Here is a 25407-nt window from a genome sequence, read left to right as displayed (position 1 = left end):
ATAGAGACTCAACCCCGCGTGGTGGTGGTGTCATCCTCGCAACAATATCCCCTCTTATCAAGCCTCCGTCTACCACCTTCTTTCTGTTTGATACTTCATGCCCTTGCTCCCTCTCCAGTCTACTCTTCCTCCCCTGCCACCTCTGGCTGCCCCCGATCTCATCCTCCACCTCTGTGTCCTCCAACCACTTGACACCTTTTCAGATTCATCCCCATCAGTTGGCAGACAGCGTGCATTTCACCCGGAGGGCACAATGCAGCGATCCCCGCGAATCAATGGCAGATAAATCAATGCTATCTCTTTTTTCCATGCCTCTGCTGCCATCGATTTTTTTTTCTGTTACTTTGCTGTTTGTGGAGACTTGAACTTTGCTCAATTAAACTGAGTTCACTTTCAGGAACAAATTGTAACAGCGTAAGGCTTTCAGCTCGGAGACAGACACTAATGTTAGCTCTGGATGGGGGCGTACAAGTTATTTATGAGATGCCCCGTTCAAACACAAGCTGCAGTGGTTTTTACTGAAGCTGAACCTGGATTTATTGGTATTGTGAACCCTCCTTCAGATGAGGCATGCCAAAGGCTTTCCTTAATAGTGAGCTCTTTCATTTTGAACCAGAGCTAATACCTGAAACAGAGACAAAGCAAATATCCTTTGATCATATTTAGCAAGAAAGAAGGAGGCCCAATTAGCATGTGAATAACCCTTGCTTTGGTGTTTTAGTAAAAGGCTCATAGGTTTCTTGGCAGGGAAATATCTAATGTGATTTCATATCCAATCTCCAGGCTCTAGATCCTGTCATTGGGAATGATTTCTGGGGGAATGCACAGACTCAGACATATTATTTTGAAAACTGCATTTAATATAGCCCACAGAAAATTATCCACTGTGATATTTCGCTAGTCTCCCCCATAAATAATTCATTGTTTTTATGTGCCCTCATGCTGCCTTGGGGATTGGAACAGCTGAGTGTTTTCACAACGTATTTGTGTCCAATCTTCTGCGTATTGGGCGTACTCTAATCAAACCACAGTAAACATGCCTTGAATGTTTGTTGAGTCATCTGCTTATCAGCTAATCAAATGGCTTATTTGCCTGCCTGCCTGCCTCAGTGGAGCACAACACAGCTCTGGTTGAGTATTTTTCAATTAATTGTTCATCTGTTTGATTGACTATGCAGCCGCACGGCATAGGTGATATGATTGAACTCCACAGGCTTTAATGTATGCTCTATAAGTCCGCCGGCAGCAATGAGGGGGAGATGTGATTGCAGTGAATACATTTAAGGGATTGACTGAATCAGGCATCATCATTTCTCCTCCCCAGGCACACTTTCCACTGTTTTATTTTTGTCGTGTAGGTGCAAGACCACACAAAAGACCCTGTATGTAGCAACATACAGTATGTACCTATTTTTCTGTGAAAGAACTAGCATGAAAGTGCAAGTCATAGAGAGAATTTCAAAGGCAGAAGCCAGGACAGCGACATGGAGCTGCCAGGGATTGGTGAGCAATCAGATAGGGCAGAATTGATGACCTGGCTCAGGATGGATTTCTTGGAGCGGGCTGCCAGACCGAGGTAATACTTTCAGGCTCTTATCAGCACTGGCATAAGCTGAGTGCTGCATCACCCACTTCCCAGCGTCAGCTTATTATGAGAGTCCATGATGTGTGATTGCTTGTACTGCCTTTGTGTGTCCCCGGGTCTGTGTGCACCGGACACAGTTGGCAAGAAGAAGAAGAGGAATGCTAAGGGGCCCTCTGTCAAAGAAAACCCTCCACTTCCCCACTGTTGTAATGACATTTTGCAAAAGTAGGTGTTTTGCAAGGTTTCCCGTGACTCATATATAAGCTGGAGGTGTCACTGAAGGAATTCTGCAAAGTTAAGTAGACAGTCACATATATGTCAGACTTTTTTAAAAGATTGTCTTGCTGAAATATATTTAGATAATTTAGCATTTTGAGGTAGTCAGTGGATTTAAAGTACACTACGGCCTTATTCACCTTTAAAACTTTAAGGGAAAATTCTGCCCAAAATTAAACATACGTTTCCTTCTTACTTGTAGGTCTGTATATTGATTTATATTCTTTTGGTGTGAGTTGTGAGTGTTGGAGATATCGGCTACAGAAAAGTCTGCCTTCTATCACATATAATGGAACTAGATGGCACTTTGCTTTTGGTGCTCAAAAAAATAGATTTGAAAAACTCAACAGCAATGCCTCTTTCCAGAAACCATGACCCGGTTACTCAAGATAATCAATAAACCTTGTTGTGAGCAGTTTCATGTAGGAACTATTTTCTTTTTGGTATAGCTCCACGCTCTGCAACTGAAATGTAAGAGGAACAATATGTGATTTTGATGTTGGGGTGAACTGACCCTTTAAAATTGCAAGATATAAATATTCAGGAACTATAATGACATTTTAGAAAAGTGGATGTGATGCATCTTATAGTATAGATCAATTAATAAATCTGAGCCCATAAATGACAATAAGCTGTGATGATTAAACAGCAGGCAAACTTTTGATATTATAAACTGATTATTGCCAGGCTTATTATCTGTATGGAATATTTCTCCTATAGGAGTTTCAAACCAATTAAGTTAAATAGCATTTTACAGTCGCCAATTCATAAACAGTAGATTAATTCTGCATGCTAATCACATTTAATTGTATTCTGTTTGCATGATAATACTTTATGTCTCCCTGTAGAGCGACAGAGCAGCATTCCTGCGGCTTCAAGTGATCCAGTGTCTTGCTCGAAGGCACGTCTGCAGATTAGATGCCGGCAGGTTTGAGTCCAGCTCTTCATATGAAAGGACGGCGCCTTTAACCTTTAACTGGGCTGCTGATAAGGATAAAAGACTGATTAAAGATCTCAATCTGCATTCTGCCACGGCAATTTATATCAGACGTTTTTTTCTGTTTCCGCAAAAAAACAACGTGGTTTCAGACGCTTGGACGCCGAGCATCTCTATGGTAACAGTCCTCAATTACCGATGATTGGCCAACCCGTGGGAATGTTTCTATTCCCTGAGTACAGTGATTGGTCGGTGGGCGGTCTGTGCAGCTTGACAGTCTGCAGCGTTCCGGGTTATTGTCAGTCTCGGCAGCTCGGCACAAGGGCAGGACCGCATCCCGGAGCTGCCCGAAGCAGCTAGCTCTTTATTCAGACGTAACCATTTCTTATTTGGTTAATACACCAAAGAGAGTGTCTCGGAGCATTGCTATCGAAGTTACTCCGTAGCCTCAGCTGGAAATCTGAGTCTGAATCGGGAGGCAAGACATCTCAGAGAGGCTGCCGACACCGCGGAGAAAGTGACGGACGGAGCAGAGCCTGATCCCCGGGATTTTACATCGCATCAGTTTAGGATATTCCAGGCAGCTGCTTTGGCCCAGCCTTGAATTCTTTCAGGGTACCTTTACACAATATTGCCTAGATAATTTCACTAACATTCGCATGATACATTTAACCTATAAGGTCGTCTATAGCGAGCAGGCGGACCACTTTAAACCCATGCGTAACAGCGGTGGATTTTGGAATACTGCGTAGCAGTTCAACCATCCAGTCTTTCGATCATCACTTCTGTTATTTGGAGGAATCTACAAGCGAAAAGAAGAGCAACCAGGACCTTTCTACTTTGTTCCGGAGGCTAAACGGTGAAAACCCGAAGCGCACTTTGTGCGCAATCCTTCCGAGGACGCTCCTGAAATTGCCGACCTGCGCTTTTGCCCTCGACAAAAATTGGCAGCCGAGTCGAGAAAAAAGGCAAAGCTTATTAACTTTGCATGCTAGAGGCTAGAGTGTGGAATCTAATTCGCAGGGTTACCGGTATATTTGCATACCATCGGAAGAGGAGGATAAACTTAATCAACATTTGACATCGACAAAGCGGCTGCTGGATTTTGGAGAACAGAATGAATCCTTTTTAATTTGGACCCCAGAAGTATGAGGCAGATTGCTCAGTGAATGCTACAATCTGCATGGAGTTTTAGTCTGCACCACAGAGCAATTTATGGTAAATATATTTTATGGTCATTTCTTTTTATAAGTCTTGCTTATTCTGGAAGGTTTGGGTCTTTCTGTGTAACCATTAACGTAGTTACTGCCAGAGCCTTGCTGAAACCCTTTGGGATGGTAAATAGAGGAAAATAATGAATGTTTGTAAATGCTGCCTTTTCCCAGGATGCTGCCCACATAACGATGTCTCAGATTTAAACCCTTTGTTTCCATGGGTGACCCACAATAAAGGAAGTGTTGTAAAATCGACTTGTTAGAGAGCCGCTCCCGAATGGCTCTAGGTGCTGCTTTGATGTGTAATATTGGTCTTTTCAAGTATGGGTAGCAATTAAGTGTATTGTCGAGGGTATCGCACCGCAGGCAGGAATATTTGGCACTAGAGGAGTTGCGGCTCAGAGCAAAAGGTGCGAATTTCTCATCTGTACGCCCCCGTGCGTCACTGCGTGTGGGGAGGGTGACTATAGTGACTGCTGCAATTAGTGATTTTTCACCCTGGTGGGTTAATGATATACAATCTCTTTTTATAGTGTGCCTGCATATTGTGACAGGCTTTTATCAAGGAACTCATAAAATTCACGGAGGTGTGTGCGGAACACTGTAAAACTTTTCACTTTGTGCTCGGCGACATGGATGATGCTCTGTGCTGCATTGAGGTCTGGAGGCAATTTGTCATTGTCCTGTGAATTCTTCAGCAAATGTGTCCTGTGCAGCCCGAGCCTTGAATGCAAAGAGAAAAGTGTGATTATCTTAAATGTAGCTGTGTTTTATTTGAATATGAATGCTGGCTGATAAAGTTTAGGCTGTTTCCACTGCTGTGAACTTTGAGCCTCATGGGTTGCTGAGGTTGCTTTGCAATATTTAGCTTCATCGCTCACACTGCACATAAATGAGTCTGCACATTATGCTGACTGTGCAGTGAAAAAGCTGCACACTGTATGTTTTATCATTAGACTACAAGCATCCTCAAAATTTATCTTCCTCGCTGGCTCCAGTCATTCTCTCTCCAGCAGCCCCGCAGACAGGCAGCTCGCTGAATGTAATATGGGCCCCTACAGCAGGGCAGGCGCCCCCACAGTCAGGGCACCTGCCATAGAGCCTTCCTGGCTGTATTGAATAAAACATCCAGTGATGTATGAGGCAGGGGCTGCACCCGAGGGGGCAGAACTGCCTCATTTACTTCCTCCACTCTGCGCCTATGACCTGCTGAGCAAATTGTGCTCATATTAGCTCTGCGGCTGCTCCTCACCTAAACAAATAGTCTTCCCAGCATAATGCTTGCCTTAACTCAACATGAAGGTTGGACAAGGCAGGGGAGAACAGAATGGCAGAAAAGCTTTAATATCTAGGTCACTGAATTACCTTTTGGAGTTTGTAGCTCTTGTTTTGCCTCTTTATTTTCTGGCTTGCTGTTAGATCTCTTTTTTTTTCCTGTAACATTGGACCTTCAAGTGTCCTGCTGCAAGACTTTACTCACATTTCATCTTCCTCTCACTTCCACCATGTTTCCTGTTGCTCCCAGCTGTCTAACAAAGTCCACAAATAATGTTTAAAAAATATTTGTACGTTGGGAATTTGTGTTGCACAAATTCTAATCACATCGGCAATTTATTCTTTTGTACTTTACTTACTGATGAAATAATGAAAACCTAAATTACTAAAGCAAAATCTAATCTGCTCTGCCCATTTATGCTGGCAACAGCTTGGAGGGGGGAGACTTTATTTTAGCTTTGTATTATTAAAAGTAACACACCAAAAGAAGCCTGCCACTTTTTTTCTTATTATCAATTTGCAACTCAAATTGCATATCAGTTTGATTGATTGATAGCATTTGGGTTCCTTACTGTATTATTTGCTTATTAAAGCGCCTGCCTGAAGTGAATAAGTGAGCTCTTCTCATGAATTTCGTTAAAGTCTCTGAAGTTTAATTTCCTGCGCTGTGTATTAATCTTTTTTAATCCCTGCATGGTTTGATTGTCTCAACACCTACCCAGAGGCAGCAAAACTCATTTTGGCACTTAAGATGACTAAAATTGTAGATACAGATGTGTGTGTGCATGTGTGTGTGTGTGAGAGAGAGGGTGTGTGTGTGTGTGTGTGTGTGTGTGTATGTGTGTGTGTGTGTGTGTTACTAAAGATCTACCCACCCCTGAAGTGTCTAAGCTATGCATGTCCATTCTTGTGTGGACTCTATTAATGAAAGTGCTTCTCTTTATTCCCACAAATGAAATATCATTTTAAAAGAGATTTACTGTCCAAAAACTAGAAAAAATAGACTGTAGATGTAAATAATCCTCCTGTCAATGGAAAGAAAAGACAAGCGTTCTTATATTCTGATATCCGAGAAAAACACAAAGCACGTTACTACTTAATATCATCGGACACTTTAACGAACATGAACGTTTTCTCTCAAAGCCATGTCACTAGCAGCTCATTAGACGCCTGATCAAAGTGTTTCATTTCCAGAAAAGTCTACAACAGTCCTTGTTTTAACACTTTTCATGTGCAGGAAAACAAAAGAGACGTGCCCTTTCTTGTACTTTACAATAGTACATGATTAATATAAACCCTGTTGTCCCTGCAGCAAGATTTGTCTTGCACATCAGCACTCAGGACGTGCAGACAGAGAATTAAAACGAAAAGCGACATAAAACAAAAGCATTATGCACAAATGATTGTGGAGAAACAAACACACCCTTCAGCCAGTCAGTGTGAACAAACGGAGGTAAAATGCCATGTTCAGTTTCCAGCAGAGATGTTTGTGTTGATGCGATTTGACGTTTAATGTGCTGTTTGTGTATTTGCTGTTGGTGTTTGCAGCTCTTTCAGCTCGAGGTAGTTCGCTGCTGCAATACACCAAAGTGCACACAATAGGGGAGACCGGGAATGGTTGTAACACTTTTTGTCCCAGCACTTATAACTCACTGAATATTTGTGTTAGAGCACAAAGTAGCTTAATTTGTCTACAACAAATAGCAATTCCTCCAACTTCTCCAACTGTAACACATAAATCATTAATTATTATTATAGCCAGTCACACTATACTGGGGGGAGTTTTAACAATAAGAGTGAATAATTACAAACAGGTCTGCAGCCTCAGTCAGGTAATAGTTCATCTTGCTGCATACTGAAGACTTTTTGAATGCTGCCATAGCACACACAGGGCAGCTGTGTTGATCCTCTTTCTCTGAGGTTTTGTAATTTCTTGTAGTTTCTGCTCAATTTCACATGGGAAATAGAGTATTCTATGGTGACTGAGCTTACTGTCTTTCAGCCATCCCCACCCCATAATTGAGCCATAGCAGCATGGTGTTTTGTAATTAGCATTGATAAAATACCACATTTTGCCTAAAGGACTATTCTCTAATCTAAAACAAGTTTTCATAATTTTAACTTGAACAGTATTCACTTTCAAACCTGAAATTTAGTGTTTTTGCTGTAAAAGTGTTATGTTTTCAAGGTTGGCAATATGCTTGAATTTGAATATATATACTTGTGATGATAAAGGCTTTGAGAATCTGGATATTTCTGATTTATGTACCTTGAAAGTGCTTGAAAAGTGTTTGAATTTGGCGCTTAAAAATCTGTAGGAACCCTGTCTAGGTCACCTCTTGTTGGTTAAATTGATACTGTTAAAACCATCCCCTACTCCCTGAATTTTTTTTATGCTGCATGATTGACCCCGTTATCATATTCATGTCACACAAGCCAATTGCCTGAAATATGCAGATGACTGTAGACAACTTTAAATACAGTGCATGCATCTTGTTTTCATAAACAGCTTGAGCATTTAAAGTCAGGCATATTTGTGTTTTATGTGGGGTAGCTACACAGAAATAGACTACAGGCGTGTGATTGCATACATGCACCCCCGCAGTGTTTCTGATGAGTGCTATAAGTTAGCAAGACGCCATGTGGTTCTCTGTTAGTTACCCTGACAATGATTTCCTGTTGTTTCGGCTGTAGTAAAAGGTTCACCTGACCACAGCTCTGCTCATGTGATCTGATCTGCTGTGATGGTAGACGTCGGCAGCTCTTCATCTGGGTTATCTGCAGCCACTTAGCGCATGACGGACGGAGATGATCCTCCCTCTCCTCTCCTCTTACCCCCTGTCAGACTGAGTGGAAGTCACGTCTCAGCAGGCCCCGAGGTTAATGTATAGCCTTATTTGGAAAGGTTAGGCCGGTCAGTCCATTTTTTTTTTTTGTCTGAAAATGTCCTTGTGCGTTTGAAACATAGTCAGCAGGAACTGTGTAGTTTATATGTGGTTAATGAGTACACTGGTATAGAGAAGCTGTGCAGTTTATAGTTTGCTCCATAACCCAGCCAGAAAAGTGAGGGGAGGCATGCTCCTTCCAAAGTGTTCATAGTGGAAGAAAGAGAATAAAGCAAATCTGACAAGCTCTCCAACAGCGAATTTGCTCTCCTTAAAAACAATGCCGCTCTTGCCTTCCTCATGGTCACATTGATTTGTTCTGGGTGACAGTGCAGGCTGCTGTGAAATCACCCCAGCGCCATTGATCTCAAGGAGAGGAGGAGGAGAGGGAATGAGAGCCTGGCGACAGTGAGCAACATGGGAAAATCCTCACTGTGCCCTCTTCAACCTTAACCAGTAATAAAATGAAGGCCTTGGTTACTATCAGATCAGCCCCTGCTGTACTTCTTCAGCCACTGTATCGCAGTCTGGTCTGCGCTTTGATTTGTTTTGGAGGCCCGTACATGCTGTTTGATTTGCTATTGTGCCTCGCCATGTTTCATATTATCAGCTGAACTCTTTATTGCCACTGTTTTCCATGCCAGAAGCAAGGCTGTTTTATCTCATGCAGGCCTCTGATTAATCTCCCCCTCTATGCTGGTGTACTTTAATCTTGAATGGGAGATATCTGATTCTCCTCGGCTATTGAGGAAGATCAAACTTTAATGGAACAAGGAACTGCACATCATCCTAATCTCCATCTCCCTGCATTTTGGTTGACTGCTCTCCCTCGGGCTTTGTAGCTTTCTGCAGAAGCAGGAAATACATCAGACAGATAAGGTGTTTTCTCGTCATGCTTTGGTAATTTATTCCCTGTTGACAATGGCCACCACTTTACATCTCTGCTGTTTGATTACCTGGTTGAAGGAACAGCGGGTAAAAGCAGGGGAATTGACTGACACTTACAAATGGCTATCCTGTATGACCTAAACGTGTGAAACTTTTCCACAAGCTTTAATTGGGGATTCTTCACAGTTCAGTCATTCCACAGGAAAAAAAAAGTGCTCGCCCTCTCTCTATTTATTGACATGCTAGAGATGAGGCCATGTGAGGCCCACGTCATCCGTCTATAATAGCCTGGAGGAGAGATACAGTTAGCTGCATGGATGTATTAAGGTTCAATGCGTTTGATTACACCACAGTCAATCCAGGAATTAGCTATTGACCGCTATTTCCTCCATTCACTTCCTCCATATCACTGAATAACGGTGCACATTATGCTGACCAGCATCCAGACTGTGACTGGCTAGATGCACATTGTTGCAAATGGATAACACTTATGGAGTGTCACACCTCCCACAGACGGTTTGTGTCTGTGACAAAAAGAGGCTATTACCCAATTCTAAGGCGGTTGCTGTAAGGTAATGAAATTTCCACTGACTGGAGAAAACAATGTTGTCTGGTCCGGATTGTAATTGCAGAAGCCACCTCACCATTTTCCTGAGTTCAGCGTGAATGCAACACGATTTAATAAAACTCTGGAGATTTTTATCATTTATTGCCAGGTCTGGCAGCCGCATCAGGGAGAGTAAGCTGAGGCTTGCACAGATAAAACTCATTCAATTTACTTGTTGAATTTTAACCAAGCCGGAGACCATTTACAAGGGAGCCGGCATATAACCCACAGGGAAACGTTTATGTGTTTGTATAGGGCTGATGCAGGTCAGCTATATTGCTAATATAAAGCAGCCGTTTCCTTAATCTAAATGGAGGAGTAGACTGGAATTTCCGTCATTTTCTCCCGTGTTATTATTTGTGTCAAGAAAGGGTTGGAAATCTGTGGGATATTAGGCCCCGAGGCTAAAGAGCTACTGTGTGCCTGCCTCCGCTCACATACAAAAACATAGGAACACTGACATGAGGACATGTATGGACACACACACACACACACACACACACACACACACACACACACACTCCTAGCCCTGTTTTATTACCTCCTGCCTGCTGCTGGAATTGCTTTCCTCCCTCGAGTGAGCCAGGCAAAGCCGGCTTTATTGTGTTAACCTATTTGTGTGTCAAGAGCGATTGCAGCGTTCTTTATCTCTGTTTGTATTCGGACGGGGAGACGGCAGAGAGAGAGAGAGAGAGAGCGAGGAAGAGGGAGAGAGAGTGGCGGAGGAAAAGAGCGATGGAGGTGGGGGGGGGTTTGCACAGGAGCCAGGCAAGCCACCGGAGTTAGACGGATGGCCGGTCACCTCGCTCCACTCTGGAGGATAATGACTGGTTGCTTAGCAATAACCCACCCCCACCCACTTCCAGACTTGCATCCAGAGTAATCACTTTTTTCCTCTAAAAGATTTCATATATAATTATAAGCCCACTGCCGGCCTTTGAAATCTGCCTAATGGGTCTTTTCATTTATTTAGCAGAGTGGGTTGAGGGTGCGAGCTGGAGATTTTGGTGTGTGTTTGTGTGTGTGTGTGTGTGTGTGTGTGTCTGTGTGTGTGTGTGTGAGGGAGGATTGGATTGCTTATCAACTCCTGCTTATTGTCGATTTGTGTGTGAATGTTTGTCAGCATGTGTCTATATCTGCTTTGCGTTGAGCAGTTGGTGGAGTTTGACCGGGATTACGACGAGGCCAAAGCTATATTTCCTGCTAGATAGCTGCTGCTGTATGACCTTTGACCTCTGTAATGCTGAAGCAGTGGCTATGCTACATTCAAATAGATGCATCTGCACACACAGTCACGTATTCCTGCTTTTTGATGTGCGGCCGGAGGCTATGAGTACGTCTTCTTGTGAGCTCTTAGTTTTATTAACATTTTTATTGAGTTGAACAAATTGCTGACCTTTTGTGGCATAATGAATAGCCCAGTCTGCTTAGGAAAAGAGAGTTTTGGCGGAAGTGACTGGCGTCAATCCAAGCTGTTTAACTCATGATTTGCAGTGTGTTTATTCAGCAAGTGACAACATTTAATACTGCTGAGTGTTTTCCAACATTTCATTTCCTTTTTTCAAATCCTACTCCCCAGTCAGGGTGTTAATCTATAGACTGCCTTTAACCTGCACTGTTCTCCAGCAGGTCTCCATAATTTTCAGTAACTGTGTTTTTAAGTGGCAGGATAAAGGTATAATATCTGAACATGACCCCAATTTAAAGTGCCTTTCATCACCAGCAGCCACTGATGTTGGCACAAAGTCCAGAGTCGTTTTAATGCTCAGCCAATTATCCTCTCTGCTGTTGAAAATAGATTTTTCCCTCCCCTCTTTTATGAAGAAGTAAAAAAAATCATTTGAAATTCCCTGTGAAGTTCATATTAAACTTTTACTTGTTTATGATGATTAAAAAAAGGCTGGTCATGGCTGCTCAAACAGACCTCGTGGATCAAATTAAATGCTTTGACTTATGCCAGTGTAGCCAGTTGGTGTTGCATTAGACTGTTCATTTCTGGATAGACAAATTACAATTCACAAAAAAAATCTTTTTGATAATGGAACTTCTTCAAATAATGTCAGCCGTGTCTGATATTTACCCATCTGTGCTCTCTCTCCATATCCTGTTCGGTGCCATCTTTCCTTATCCAGGCTCATGCACCAATGCTAAGAGTGACAGCTTTGCACGTCCTGGGAACTTCATACAGATAAACTAAACATACAGCGATATCCCCCACCCCCATTTCCATGGCATGCTTCTGTGGCTGCGTCTATAGGAACAGCTGTCCAGCTGTCACCGCAGCCAGCCAGTCAGCCGCTCTCCAAGGCAACATCTGTGGAGACTGAACGCACAAGGGCAGCCTGCCGTTCTCTGCTCGTCCCCAAAGACCACGAAAGTGTGTCAGGCCTTTTGGCTGCACATTACCACTGACCACATCAACCGTATCAGTGGGTTTTGATTGAACGTTATCTGCTCCTGTGCCACTTAAATAAGCTCTGGGAGGCATCAAACTTATTTTTATTGCCACTGACTTCCAGTGGTCTGTCACCAAAACCATTATTACAGCAGTTCTTAAAAACACAACGTGTGACCGTACAGCCGAAAACACACAACACATTATCGTATCCATTAATAGTCATCTGCCTCTGCATGGATACATGTGTTTGTGTGTGCATCTGTGTGTGTGTGTGTAAACAAAATCCCAGCGAGCAAGGTGCAATGGCCTGGAACTGACGAGAACCCACTGGGAGAGTCTCTCCTTGATGTAGCCCCCCGCTCCCCCTCCCCACCATCTTTTCCTCCTGGCAGCGGAGCGACGGTGAGGCAGGCAGGCGGGGAGGGGGGCGGGGGGGCACAGAGCCATGTGAGTCGGGAGCTGAACAGAGCTGCGGTCCCTCTGTCAGCCACAAACTAGGATCAGGGAGATCGCATGGGACTCTCTCCTGGGATGAGCAGTGGGAAGAAGGGAGAAAGCAGCTGTTCAGTGTTTTTCTCTTACTTCTTCACCAGCTCGCTTGAGTTTTTTTTTTTTTTACCCTTTCTGCCGTCTTCTCTGAGGCTGTCATTAGCTTCTGTCATGCTTTTTTTTTTTTGGTGTCTTTAAAGAAGGAGAAAAAGCTGAGTGTTGCTGTAGACATGGATGAGATGAAAATTTGCTCTTTGAAAGTGTCATCATCGTTCCCGTGCCTCTTCCCCTCCCTTGTTGTTTTTAGGAACTTTTAAAGCACTTGATTTCTTCATCAGTTCTCTTGGTAACTGAGGGCCTCTCAGGCATACTGTGCCTCTCCCCACAGACAGCTGCAGACTCATACAGGCTCTGGGCGAAGTTTGATGGATCCTGTTTACTGGAGCTGAGAGAATGCCTGGGTATCTCAAATTAAGTGTCACTTAAAGCTTGTCTTTTAGTCAGCTTTCCATTTTGTTCCCCCATCTCTAGTGACAGCACCGTGCTGCCAATTGTAACAGGGATTGAGAGGAAGACATTTGGTGATTACACATTCTGTCATGATTGAGGGGTGAAGCCAGCAACTCGAGGCAAAACCAAATTCCATATGGCTGCAACGAAATCTCTCCACCCATACTGAGTTACACTCAAACAGCCCCTGTCCCAATGACAGGGAAATCGCCTGCTCATGACTTATCGTTTTATCATTCAAATGAACCCCATTGATGCTTGCTGCTGTGATTGACAGCTGGGCTTGAAAGCCACAGCTATCTCAATTGAGCTGCGGCAGCCAGTTGGTAACCGTGACAATGGTCTCTCCTCTTTGCCTTGTTTTCACACTTTTTCTGCTGTCACAGAAACCTCACTGATTGCTTCTCTGCCAAGACAGCATCCTATTAATCTTTTAAATAAGGGCCGCAGCCCGGCAGTATTGTTTGCAGAAAACCGATAGGACCTTGTGAGACCACACTGAAAGGGGAAAGGGGGCAACTGGGGCTGAATCCGCCTCATTGTGGCAGGAAAGCCGAGCCTCCTTAAAACCAACAATATTAGAAATCTAATCGCTGCTGTAGAGATAGATGGTGCAGAGGTCTGAATATAGCCAGCGCACTCTGGCCCCACCTGATAACTCTGTGGGCCCTCTTGTCTTCTGCCGCTCTCAGCTTTGCTCTCCAGGTGCATTTTGTGCTTTCATCTGCATCGTGGCACTCTGAATAAAAGCCTTTGTGTTCATGGCCATTTTCTTCTTCTATGCACTTATTGATCCCTTTCAGTGTGGTGGGAACAGGCTTTATTTTTTTCAATCCTGGGCTCAAACAGCATAACACAGACATATTCTACACTGCCAAACCATTGATGTATTGTGATGTGACCTAGGGAAGGACGAGTTACAGCTCAACTCTTTGTCACTATGTACTTAACTGACAATTTGTTTGAAGGAAACACAAACATGAATGAAATCACGTTGTCCTTGCACAGCTTCTTACAACCTAGAAAAAAATGATCTTGCCTCTTTCAAGAAAAGGCTCTCTGCACTCTGATTTCATGGACCAGGCTTTTGTGTTTAATTAGGTGTGATTTGTGAACATTTCCCAAGTGGTAGGAAGTCTTTTTTGAGTCTCTGTACTTTCTTGTCAAGTGGTTTTTAATGGAGAATTGACACCTTCTGCTTTGCAATGAGAGTCTTCCTGTGCAAAATAGCTCCATAAACCAAACCTGTTAAGGATAAGGAACATGTGGTGCCAGTATTTGGCAGCTCAGCAGTTGGGGTGTTTGCACCACAAAGATACTAAAGTTATGGGATCATCGTATACCTTCTTTGTGTCTTTGTCTCGTCCCTGGCCATGGAAACCCAGTGAGGCAGGGCAACCCAGATGACTAATTGACTCCCAGGTCAGAGCCACATGATAGCAAGACTGCTGGTCAATGGAAATGGATATACTTTCCCCTACAGGGAGCTATGACTGCTTTGTGATCATCTGTGTGATCACGCACCGGTGTATGCACAAACGCATGAGCATTTGAGCATGTACAGTAGCTATTCATAGCTCCTCCACTTTGAAAACACTGCAAATTGATCCATTCAAAATGACTCAAGAACAATATAAAAGCACTTTATTCATATGATTGATTCCGGCACTTCCCTGTAATCTCACAATATGCTGCTGGGAGAATACTCACAGTTTGAACAATAAGGAATCAGTGAAGTTAATTTTTTTTTTTAGTAATTTTTTGCACTTTAATAACCACAAATAATGTGTGGCCTGGCTATGTTATATTTGACACAAATTTTTTGTTGAAAAAAAATGTCCTGAGGGCACCTCAAGTGTTTTGCAGTAGTAGAGGTTTTCTCTGTGTATATAGCCTCACTGCAGTGCTTTTTATCCGAGATGAAGTTCTCTCTTTTTGCGCTTAAAGACAAACGAATGTCTGTAACAGTTGGTCCTTGAGATGTGCCTTAAACTGCGAGTCTGTGTTTCCTCTGAACATGCAAATGTGTGCACGCAGGGTTGTCTTTTTTGTTCTTGTTTGCAGGTTAAACACAAACACTGCTGTCCCAGATTCACATACAAGCCCCCACCACCTGAGTCTGATCCCCGGCAGCCAGCCACGAGCCTCCTCCCCTTCGCCCCGGCATCCAAAAAAGCTTCTCTCCAGTTTCAAAGTGCTTGCATAGCTCGACTGTGTCGAAGCATGCCCCTCCTCCCTGACCCCTCCTTCTGGAGACGGCACTCTTGACCTGCTGCCCCATTGTTTTCAGCAGGGATGGATGGGGAGCCGCCTTTGCCGGCGCGATCCTTCACTCAATAGCTGCTCCATCTGTTGACTGCGTGACTCTGGGTTACAAGCGGGGATTTTGCTCCGTCTGTGCAGGGTGTGAAAGGAGCTATCTCAGGGGGCTTCCTGAATAGGAGTTTAAAACTGCAGTAGCAGGGTGTTGCGTTGCCCCTCACACCCCACCCCTCCACCCGTCATCAGCCCAACACAGCCGGCTGGGTGTGTGCAGGATGAGAGGCCTTCATTGTGCCTGTTCACAGGCCCCTAGGCAACAGGGTCACCTTGTCCCCAAACAAATGCTGCCCTCAGTGGGATTGTTGGCACTGCATGTCTGTGTTTCCTATGTGTGTGTGTGTGTGTGTGTGTGCGGGGGGAGTGGGTATTTGAGTATAAGAATGCATCATCAGGAAGAGGGCAGAGGCCTTGGCTGCGAGGACATTTATCTAACATCTCTGCCTTTCACATCAAGGCCTATTCAGTGCAACCCGTCTGCGTCAGGCTTTCAAAGGGCATCACAGATAGAGAAACACTTTGGGCTGCTTTACAGGTCAAACTGCTCTCACTGAGCATTTAGACCAACAAAGCTGCTGATGTCATTTACTGTTTCTCTTAGCTTCGGAAAAAAACCCCTCCCCCCCAAAAAAACCTTTTTAAAACATTAGCCGTGTATTGTCTCTCCTGAATTCGAGTTCCCATCTCTTGAAATAGTGGCAGAGTGCTAGTCTAGTCTGTTCCGTGGTTTGTCCTCTTTATTTGTGAACAAAAAACAAATCCATGGCTGTTTTGACTGCTGGTTCACCTACTGTAATTAATGTTGAAATTGCAGTCTGCCAGACATTTCTGCTGAGGTCCTCTGTCTATCTGCGTGGGAGTTGTTATTTGGCATTTCCTCTTAAGTGAAAATAAGCAGGATACTGCCCTCTGGGATCCCTTTTCTTTCTCCTGAATAAAATTCCCATCAGCTGAAAGAAAAACCTGTGTTTGCGATGATTTTGCCTTTGGAAAGATTATTTTAATTCAATACAGATCCAAATAGTTGTTCATATTTATTATTATCTAGGCTTTTTAAAACTTTTTTCCTCCCTGTCAGGCCAACTTGCTTTTGACAGTTTAAATAAGTAATCTGCAGTTTAATTCAGTTCTCTTTCTTTTGTTTGTATCTAAAGGGGGGTCCTGCGAAAAACCCTCATCTGCCTTGTTTCCTGTTCTTTTCCTTTATCATAGAGCCACAGTCAGCCACAGCTTCACCACTGGGGCCCGAACCCCTCAGCTGTCACAGGACGTCCCCAACACACCGTTCCCTCAGCTAAGATGATTAAAGCAGCAGGATCTGATCTTCTTGTGTGTTTTGCACGTGTGGTTCACCTTCACCTCTCTCCTCGGGTTCTCAGGTTGTGGAATTGAGCAACAGTATCAGACAGAAAAGCGGGCGGTTGATTCAGGCGTGGAGCCCCCTCACCAGACGAGACAGCGTTGAAAGAGGAGGGGGCTGCTGAGTGGAATGAGTGGAGGTAGAAAACTGCAGTGACAGCAGAATGAATAAATTGAAAAATTCTCTCATTGTAAATTGTCTATCGCTCGTGACAAACGATCTGATAGGCGAGCGGCCCGGGTTTCCGACGCATCCGTCCCAATAGAGCTGTGAATAACTGGTCTATCTCCACACTGCTTAGCACTGGCCCCGCACTTAATAATTCATACAGTGTGAAATATTTTCCCCGGTACAGATATGCCAAAGAGCTGCCGCCAGCAGGCGGGGGCGGTGAGGGGGGTGTCCCTGCGGTGCTAATTTGGGGGATGGTGACGTGCATAGATTTCTAAGGGGGCTCTAGTTTAGAAGAGATGCCTCAGACACATTTGCTCTCCTGTATGCTCTGTCTGTTGTTGGAAAGAGCTGAGCCGGAGATGCAGAGAGTGAGAGTGCAGATGACATTTAACTCATGGCTGATCTGCCTCGAACCGGGAGCAGAGAAGAGAAATACATTTCCATTTAAGCTGACTGAACACAGTTATCGGTGACTGTGGGGACAAAGGGAGGCTGTAAACCTGCTAAGTACTTTTCTCTGTTTGCCCCGGCGAGTGTTGTGGTCACAGTTGACATCAGTGGCAGCAGGTGTCTATGGACACCTGGTTTATGTCTCCTGTTTCCATCAGGTGACTCCTCCTGCCCCAGGCTCCTGCAGGAGCTCAGCAGCCAAAGGCAGCACTCATGGTCCCTGACCTTATTGTCCCCTTCATTCACAGCTCTGCGCTCACACCACCTTATTCTCCACGGCAATGAACCCACAGCAATAATGGCCTCGCTCGCAAGTGTGCGCAGATATGTGCTCGTCTGTTATAGTGTCATGCCATGTGTGTCATTTTTGTGCAGTGGTGCTGTGTGGTTTTGTCTGGCTCGTTCCGCAGCGCAGTCCTGTACAAACTGGGTTTTTATGGTTCGCATTCAGGCCCTGATACCAATTATGCAAACTATTAAAAATTTAAGGAGGACAGTCTTTTATAATTTAATCCTAAAGTAATAGATTCTATTAAAAATGCATGAGAGGAGCTTTATAGATGGAGCTAGAATTAGTGTCTATCAAAGACTCCAGTCAAGGATGCAGGGGGAATGGGCGGCAGGAGTGGTGGTATTGCCTCATTATTCAAATAGGATATGATTACCATAGAGCAGGAGTCCCTCAGAGCTGAAGCAGAGCTCACTGGCCACTGTGATCACAAACAGGAGGAGTCTCCTTGGGCTCCTCAGAGGAAGCTCTCCCTTTTTCTGGTGATATGAAACGGGTTTTAGGTTTCCTGTTTTAACTTTTACAAATGGGATCCGAGGTGACGCGTGATTTGTTTTGGTTTAAAACGTTCTGTCGTTGAACTACTCTTTGTCTTCTTGGGTTTCTCCTCCCTGGTGTTTCACTGGAGATTGTTTAGTCTTGTCCTTGCTGAAAGCATGTAGAAAGTGTTCAAGCATGAAAACAGGAAGCCTGCAGTGTTGTAACTTAATGGCTCATGCAGCAGGCGAGCAGCAGACCTTTTACAGACCTTGGTGTTCCTTGGTTTACCCCACAGAGTTTCCTGGACAGGTGAAAAGCAGAGTGAAGGCTTTCAACAGTGTTTTTTTTTAACAAAGCAACCATATTTGCACTGTTTTGCTTTTAAACTTTGCAGTCATTTTGTACTCCACTTTATCCCACTCTGGCAGGCGAGCGAGCTAAACAGTTTTTCTGCATCACAGGTTTTATGGAGTACAGATAGCAGTTGAATTTCACTCTGTTGTCATTGTGATTTGCTTCAATAATTACAGGTAGAGAACTGCAGTGATTCAGACACGAAAACAGCCTCTGAAAAGGCTCTGTGCTTATTAATGTGCTGCGAGAAGTGGATTGAAAAAGCCAATAAAAATTGGAACCCTCATGAAGCTTATATGGATTTTAAGTTCTGCCTCTGAGGTAAATTCCTCGCCTTTTTGATGTAATGGTTGCCTGTTTATGGAATAAATCCAACGGGCTTAATCGATCATCTCCGTGGAAAGGTCAAGAGGAGAAGCTCTGGTGTTTGAAGTGCTTATCCTATGGAGGAGTGCCAGAAATGTGACACCTCCTTATGAGTGGGCGGCGGCAGGCAGATTAGTGACGGACAGGGTGGCCCAGGGGGATGATTTAGGGAGATTCAGCTCTAAATACCCTGTGTATATCAGAGAGAGAGGAAAAATTATAAGCTGCCTTCCCTCAATCCCCATTTTCAACAGAAAAGCATATTAGTAGATTAAAAAGAAAATTTTTAAAAAAAAGAGGAGAAAAAAGAAAACAAGGGGGGGTAGGGTCGCAGCTGGTGCTGAAAGGTGAACAAAAGTTTATTGGTTTTAACCTCCTGTCCACGCTTTCTGTTTAATGTTGCTTGAAGTTACCAGTCGGTTTCATCCCTCTGCAGTCTAATCTAATCTGGAGTGGGTGGCTTCGGGCAGCATCTGTGCTCCGAGTTGAAATAGGGCTTTCTCTCCGCCTAATCCTCTATCCAGGGATCACTCAGTAGGGTGAAGACAATTACCAGCCTGCTCTCTCATGCTAATGGAATCTCTAACTAGATCTTACAGAAAGAGGAAAAAATAGACGGAGGAAGAAGAGAAGCAGGCAGGGACAATGGCGCAGAAAGATGACCCAACTAAAATGGGTTTTTAGATTACCATTTAATTATTGATAGAGACCCAGTTGTAAGGCCTAAGGTCAGGATTTGGAGAGCATTTTCTGAGAAAAGAGATAGATTATCAAGTTATTTTGGTGTGTGTGTGTTGAGGGGGGTGTAGGGCCAGGAAGTTGCTGAGACAGGACTGATGTCATCGACATATCAGCAGCTGTGTGCCAGGTAGTCTGCCTTTCACCTTTTTATCACCTGCCTCCAGCAAGGTGTCTGGAGTGGTTTTAAATTGCATTAATATGCAGGAATTTATAGATTGCCTCCCTTGGCATTTCTGCAGGGAGGGGAAGAGAGTATTACAGTCTCCATCTGCACTAATTACTGGGTCTTGGCAGTGTTACCTGTCTCTTGTGAAGGACAAACCAAGGCACCGAGCAGTAACACACAGAGCAGAAGGAGCTCATCTGCTGGGGAGTCTTCAGGAAGAGGGATGTCTCCGGGGCGTTTTTACTCTGATATGTTTGATGTGTTGGGAGCCTTGACTACCATAAAAAATCTCTGCTGGCAACATCAATAAACTAAATGACTTCGTCCAACTTCCTTCATCTAGCTGAGAGAGAAAAGCTAACAGGCTCCGCACCTGATTTCAGTGACAGTTGCACGTTCGCTCAAACCGGTGTGGTTAAAAGTATCAGCATATATCTTCTGTTAATCCCGGTGGAGGCTCGAATTGACTGTCTCCAGTGTGTCAGAAGATTTAAAGTCACGGCAGCTCAAGAGTAAATCTTAGCAGGTGGAGACCAGCCGTGTTCTCCTTGAAGAGTAGTTCTGAGACCAGAAACTGGAAAGCAAGTCTTTGGTCTAACAAATAAATCACAGGAGCGACGAAATGTATCAAAAATCCTTGAGAGGGAAGAGATAATCAGTCTCCACATATGCTGTTATCTCTGCGATGACCTCGCTTCTCAATTCTCTCCGTGGCTGGTCAAACTTGCTGATAACGGCGGCCCTTATCGGCTGGCTTTTGTCATGGAAAGCGTCTACCATTTTAAATCATTACAACCTGCCCATTTTTTTACTTTCTCCAATCATTGAGCAGTGACACCAAGACCTTGCCAGTGAAAACACGAGATCGATGCTTTAACTCCTTGTGTTTCAGGTAGCTCGCCGGCTGCCAGGCTTCTGCATCAAATCTGCATGCTGCGATTCCTCAGCCCTTTGCGGCGTTCTCAGGTTTCCGTGTTTGTCTGTCGGCCTGTCAGAAAGACTTCTTGGATTGCTGCGTGCACGACAACATCTTGCTAGTGTTTGTGCCATCTGTGCCTTTAGCCAGCAGGTGATTACCAACCGCAGACTCACCTCCCACTCTGTCCAATTGGATTCCCTCTGCTGGCATGGTCAGGGCCGGCTTTGAGAGGGAGCAGGATGACAACAGCTGGATAGCACACATTATGGAGTAAAGGGAAAGGCTGCTGAGTCTCAGTGACAGAAACTGCAATGGGGAGAAAAATTGTGGAGAAAAATGCCTCTTTCCTTTTCCCAGCAAGCTTAGCTGTGAGCACTTGTGTCATCCTCTCTTTTATAGTCCGTAATATCCAGCAAAGCAAAAATGGCTTTGTCACACTTCAAATATATCAAATGAGATCAGTGTCAACATTTCGACGGTGCACTATTTGATTGCCTTGTGGGCTTCACAACACACTAATGTTATGCATGACTGACTATTGGATCTATGACACCCTCCAGTGAAAGACGGCGGAGTCGTCCTTTGGACCATGGGAATTGGGGTCACCTTAGGCCCTGCAGAGAGCGATGTTTGGAGTCAGGCTTCGGCAAGTGAGAGAAGAAATCACATTGTTTGAATTTAATTATATTCCATTGATTTATTGAACACCCATTAATAAGCATACATTTCGAGGCAGGGCCATTTTGCGTGAAGGTTTTCTCCCGCTCTCTCTCTCTCTCTCTCTCCCTCTTTTCTCTCGCCTGCTCACTCCATTTCATCATAAATTGACATAAGCCTTTCTTTGAAGTTCAGGAGCCAAGCTGAGGAATGACAGCACAACAAACAATGAACACAACACAAAAAGACAATGAACACTGTTTGAATATTCAAGTGAGCCACCATAGGATGGGTAGAGGGAAAAAAAGAACCCTTGTTTTATTGTTGTTGTGTTAAGCCGTGAATGGACCTGTCTGAGACAATAAAGGATTGTGTCACATTGGGATAAGAAATTTTGCAATATCAACAATGCTTTACAAATGGTGTGTAATAAGGTTTACTGGGGAAATATAAATCCTAGCATGAAAACCAAGAAAGCACAGCTCATTTTTCACATTTGGCTGAAGTTAGTGTGGAGGCTTTGTGATTTATGTTCCAAACTCCTGCCTGGTGAGGTTGCATCTGTGGCAAAAATCTGTTTTTTTAGTGCGATATTTAGTTTTTAATTCAGTTAGATTTGTGTTCAATTAATTTAAATTGTCCTTTGAGGAGGTATTTTCTCAACAGCAGTCCTCCAGTGCGATTAACAGTTCAGGATAGACTCCACAGCTACCCTGCACATCTGTTCAGCATGTCACAACATTCGCAGGGTTTCTGTGTGAAAGTGGTATTAGATGACAACTGATGCTGCTGCCTCGCAAAACAATGCAACAAAGGCTGAAGCAATAAGAGGAGAAGAGGATGTGTTTCCCCTGTGGTTTGTCTGACAATCTTAAGCCACACTCTCATTGCTCAAAGTCCCTCGCTGGCATCAGCAGGAGCACAAAGGCTCAGTCATGTTGTAAGAGCACATTGGTCGCACTGTGCTGGAAACCAACAGATTTTTATACCGAAGGGATTCTCCCAGCGAAGGATCACAGGCATGTGGTGATATACAGAAATACAAGGCTACATGTCCGTTATGACTCGTGGATTTTGTTTGTTGTAGTTGTTTTACATCTCATTGCTCTTTGCTCAATTTTATTCAAATTTGTTTTCATAAATTCAAGAAAATGTGTGCTGTTTTTTAAACCTGCAAATTAAATATTCACTGTGGTGGACTGTGCATTTAGACTGTTGTCATGCTGCTATTTTTATTGTTCAGTATTGTTGAGCTTCAAGCTTAATGAGTTTAAAGTTGGTTTTAATTAAATAGTTTTCCATGTTTATTTCAGCTTCTTTTATTGGAAACTAGTGCAGTGCCTGTACAAAACAAGACTGGTTTCTTTGGCTTCCGGCATTTGTGAACTTCTCTTCCAAACATCTTCACACTCAACACTGTGGTCCCTTGAGTCCTGGTAATACACCGGAGCATACGTAGAGTTGAGTTTATGTGCCATTTGCTTGGACCGAGCTATTTTGATGGTTGAGTTTGCTGCAATGTAACATCTCTGGACTCTGTTTCTCCGTCTGTTCTTGAATGTGCTGTAGCGAGCGATCATAGATCTATTTTAGGAACTGGATACTTGTACCAAAGATGGTGCCTTTTAAGTCCAATGAGAACTTCTTGCCTGGCGCGTTTTCCAAAAAAAATTCTAGCTTACAGGTTTACTTCTGCATAATGTGGCTCACTGAATGTGCACAGTATTGTTTCTCACGCCAGCCCCGCCTTCAAGTTCCAAGTTCCTTTTCTCAGCTTAAGTAAAGTTTTATAAATATGAAACCTCCACGGATGAAAAGTTCACAATAGAAATAGTCATATTTTACCCTATTTGCAGTTTGAAGTGTCCTGTCAACAGTTTTACAGATGTCAATTTTATAATGGCGGCCTATTGGGATAATGTGTTTGTGTTTGTTTTTTTTTGTTGTTGTAATACCGCGAGTTTGGCAAGATAAAAGGTAATAGGGGTCCCCTCTCAATATGCTATAAAGTGTGTACATAATGTGCTTCTATTAAACATGTAGCCTCTATGGAGCCTCTATTAGAACCATTTCTACCAGTTCTTGCAGTCTGGTTCCTCCTCACATTCTGGACATTTTCATCTTATGAAAAGTCTGTAGTGTGACACTCTGATAGGTGGTAAAAATACATCTTTTAGGTCAAGAAACATTTCCTTGCACACCCACATATGCTCAGGGCACTTATATATATACATATATAACTTTCACATGTGATCAACTTATGTCAAGGTCAAGCTGATTGGGGGCTTAGCTTAAAGTATGCCCCTATGCACTGCTCACCTATAGTGTGGGTGTAAAAAGAGCAGTAGCAGGAACTTATATAACTCATTCGGTGGTGAAGTGTACCAAAAGCTGCACATGTAATACTTCAGAGAATTGCCGTCTCTGGTTGTTTCCAAAGATTGCAGTGTTTTACTCACTATACTTTGGGTAGTTTTGGTAGTAGAAGAGCAGTCTTGCTACAGTGTTTCAAATATGTGTTTTTTTATGAAATTCACACAAGGAAGCAGAGTGGAAAAACCATGGGAGTTGGACCACAGTGGGGGTGCTCACTAGAAACAACAGATCCCAAAGCAAACAAGGAGCTCAACCCACCATCACCACCTGTAGACTGCCATCTAAAGCCGCTTATACACACGCAGTCTAACCCTGAAATCTTCAGGAAGATTTCCTGCATGGGGTGATGTGTGAACGGTGGCAGAGAACGATCTTTAGGGAAAGCTGTTCCGCCATTTTCCCACCTCAAGACCTGGTAACATTTCAGGGAAAATGCCAGTCTGTCTGTGTAGCAGTAACAATGAAGGGACAAGCATGTGAAATGTTCTGTCCGTCTGACAGAGAGACACTTTCACATGGAGTGAGCAAACAAATCAGGAGGCTCTGCTGATGATATATTTGAATCTACAGTGGGGGGTTTCTGATTCAAGCAGATAGTGAAAAACATTACTTTTCTCGTTAACTTGTTAAATATTTAAAACATTACAAGAACATTGGCATCGGACAAAAACTGCTTTTTGTTCGCCATGTTCCTGAAAATAATAAGTGACTTCTTCTGCCTTGTATATACACATCCAGCTCTTAAGAGGCCAAACAAAACCATTTGATTTGTGGTCATGCCGCACTACCAGGCTTAAATGTTATCCCCAGAAATCTGCCCTGGTAGTTGTTAAAAATATATAGTTTAATGATGTTCTCAATTTTTCATAGGACCTTCAACAGTCCTCATTTCAGTATTTCTAACGCATCCACCCAACCTGACTTGAGTCTCTGTATGAACCTGAATCTCAATTTCATTCATCTCAATTTCCTTGACTTCAGCTCTTTTGCACTTTCTACATTTTGAATGTCGTTGCCACACAGTCATGAGGGCTTCTGAATCTGCTATTTACCATTAATAAAACCTAACCCAGCACAAAGATGCAGCAGTTGGCTGTGAAGTCAATTAGTCCTCATTGCTATTACAGGGTTGACATTAGTCTAGGCAGGCGTGTTTTGATTAGAGATGACAGACGACTCGCTGCTATTGGACTGCCAGACATTCCTCACCCTTCATCCCATGGGTGAAGCTATTGAAGCTGACTGGAATATAGAAGGCTAACAGCTGAGTGTTTTTGCCAAGATGCCCTTCATCTGCAGAGAAACCTCTTATAAATACGACTGCACGGCATACGAGGCAGTATAAGCCCCAATAACAGTGACATGCTGCATCGTATATATAAGAATCAGCTGCCAATATGTTATTCCAACGCTGTATATCATGGCAATAATGCCTAAACTGTAGGCTTTTACACACAATGGCCTTTTGTTGTGCAGGTTATTTATTGTGCTGGTGTGAGGTTGTGCAGAGCTGGTGGGTGAGTGCATCCAGGGGCTTGTATTGTTAGGGAATCAGTGGCTCTTGTTTGTGGAGCTGGGAGGGTTTGTTAACAATGCCTTTTTTATGTCCCAGAGTGCGTGCCTGTCGGCAAACGTCCCCTCAGTATTTTTGTTTGTGTGTTGTTCTGTTGTTGGTGTGTGGATCAGGGTCGG

The 25407-nt window shown here is 43.7% G+C and overlaps 1 protein-coding gene across 1 annotated transcript in view; it reads left to right on the top strand.

The window, feature by feature from the left end:
* Nucleotides 1-3112: 3112 nt before the first annotated feature.
* The window catches only part of fam222aa (family with sequence similarity 222 member Aa), a 50195-nt gene continuing 27900 nt past the window's right edge, over nucleotides 3113-25407 (top strand). The window contains exon 1 of the mRNA XM_059337647.1: nucleotides 3113-4016. The gene's annotated coding sequence lies outside the window, so the exon portion shown is untranslated. The remainder of the gene's footprint in view (nucleotides 4017-25407) is intronic.

Source organism: Centropristis striata, chromosome 7, assembly GCF_030273125.1.
Source record: "Centropristis striata isolate RG_2023a ecotype Rhode Island chromosome 7, C.striata_1.0, whole genome shotgun sequence".
Classification (NCBI taxonomy): Eukaryota; Metazoa; Chordata; class Actinopteri; order Perciformes; family Serranidae; genus Centropristis; species Centropristis striata.
This window is presented reverse-complemented; position numbering and strand designations above follow the sequence as displayed.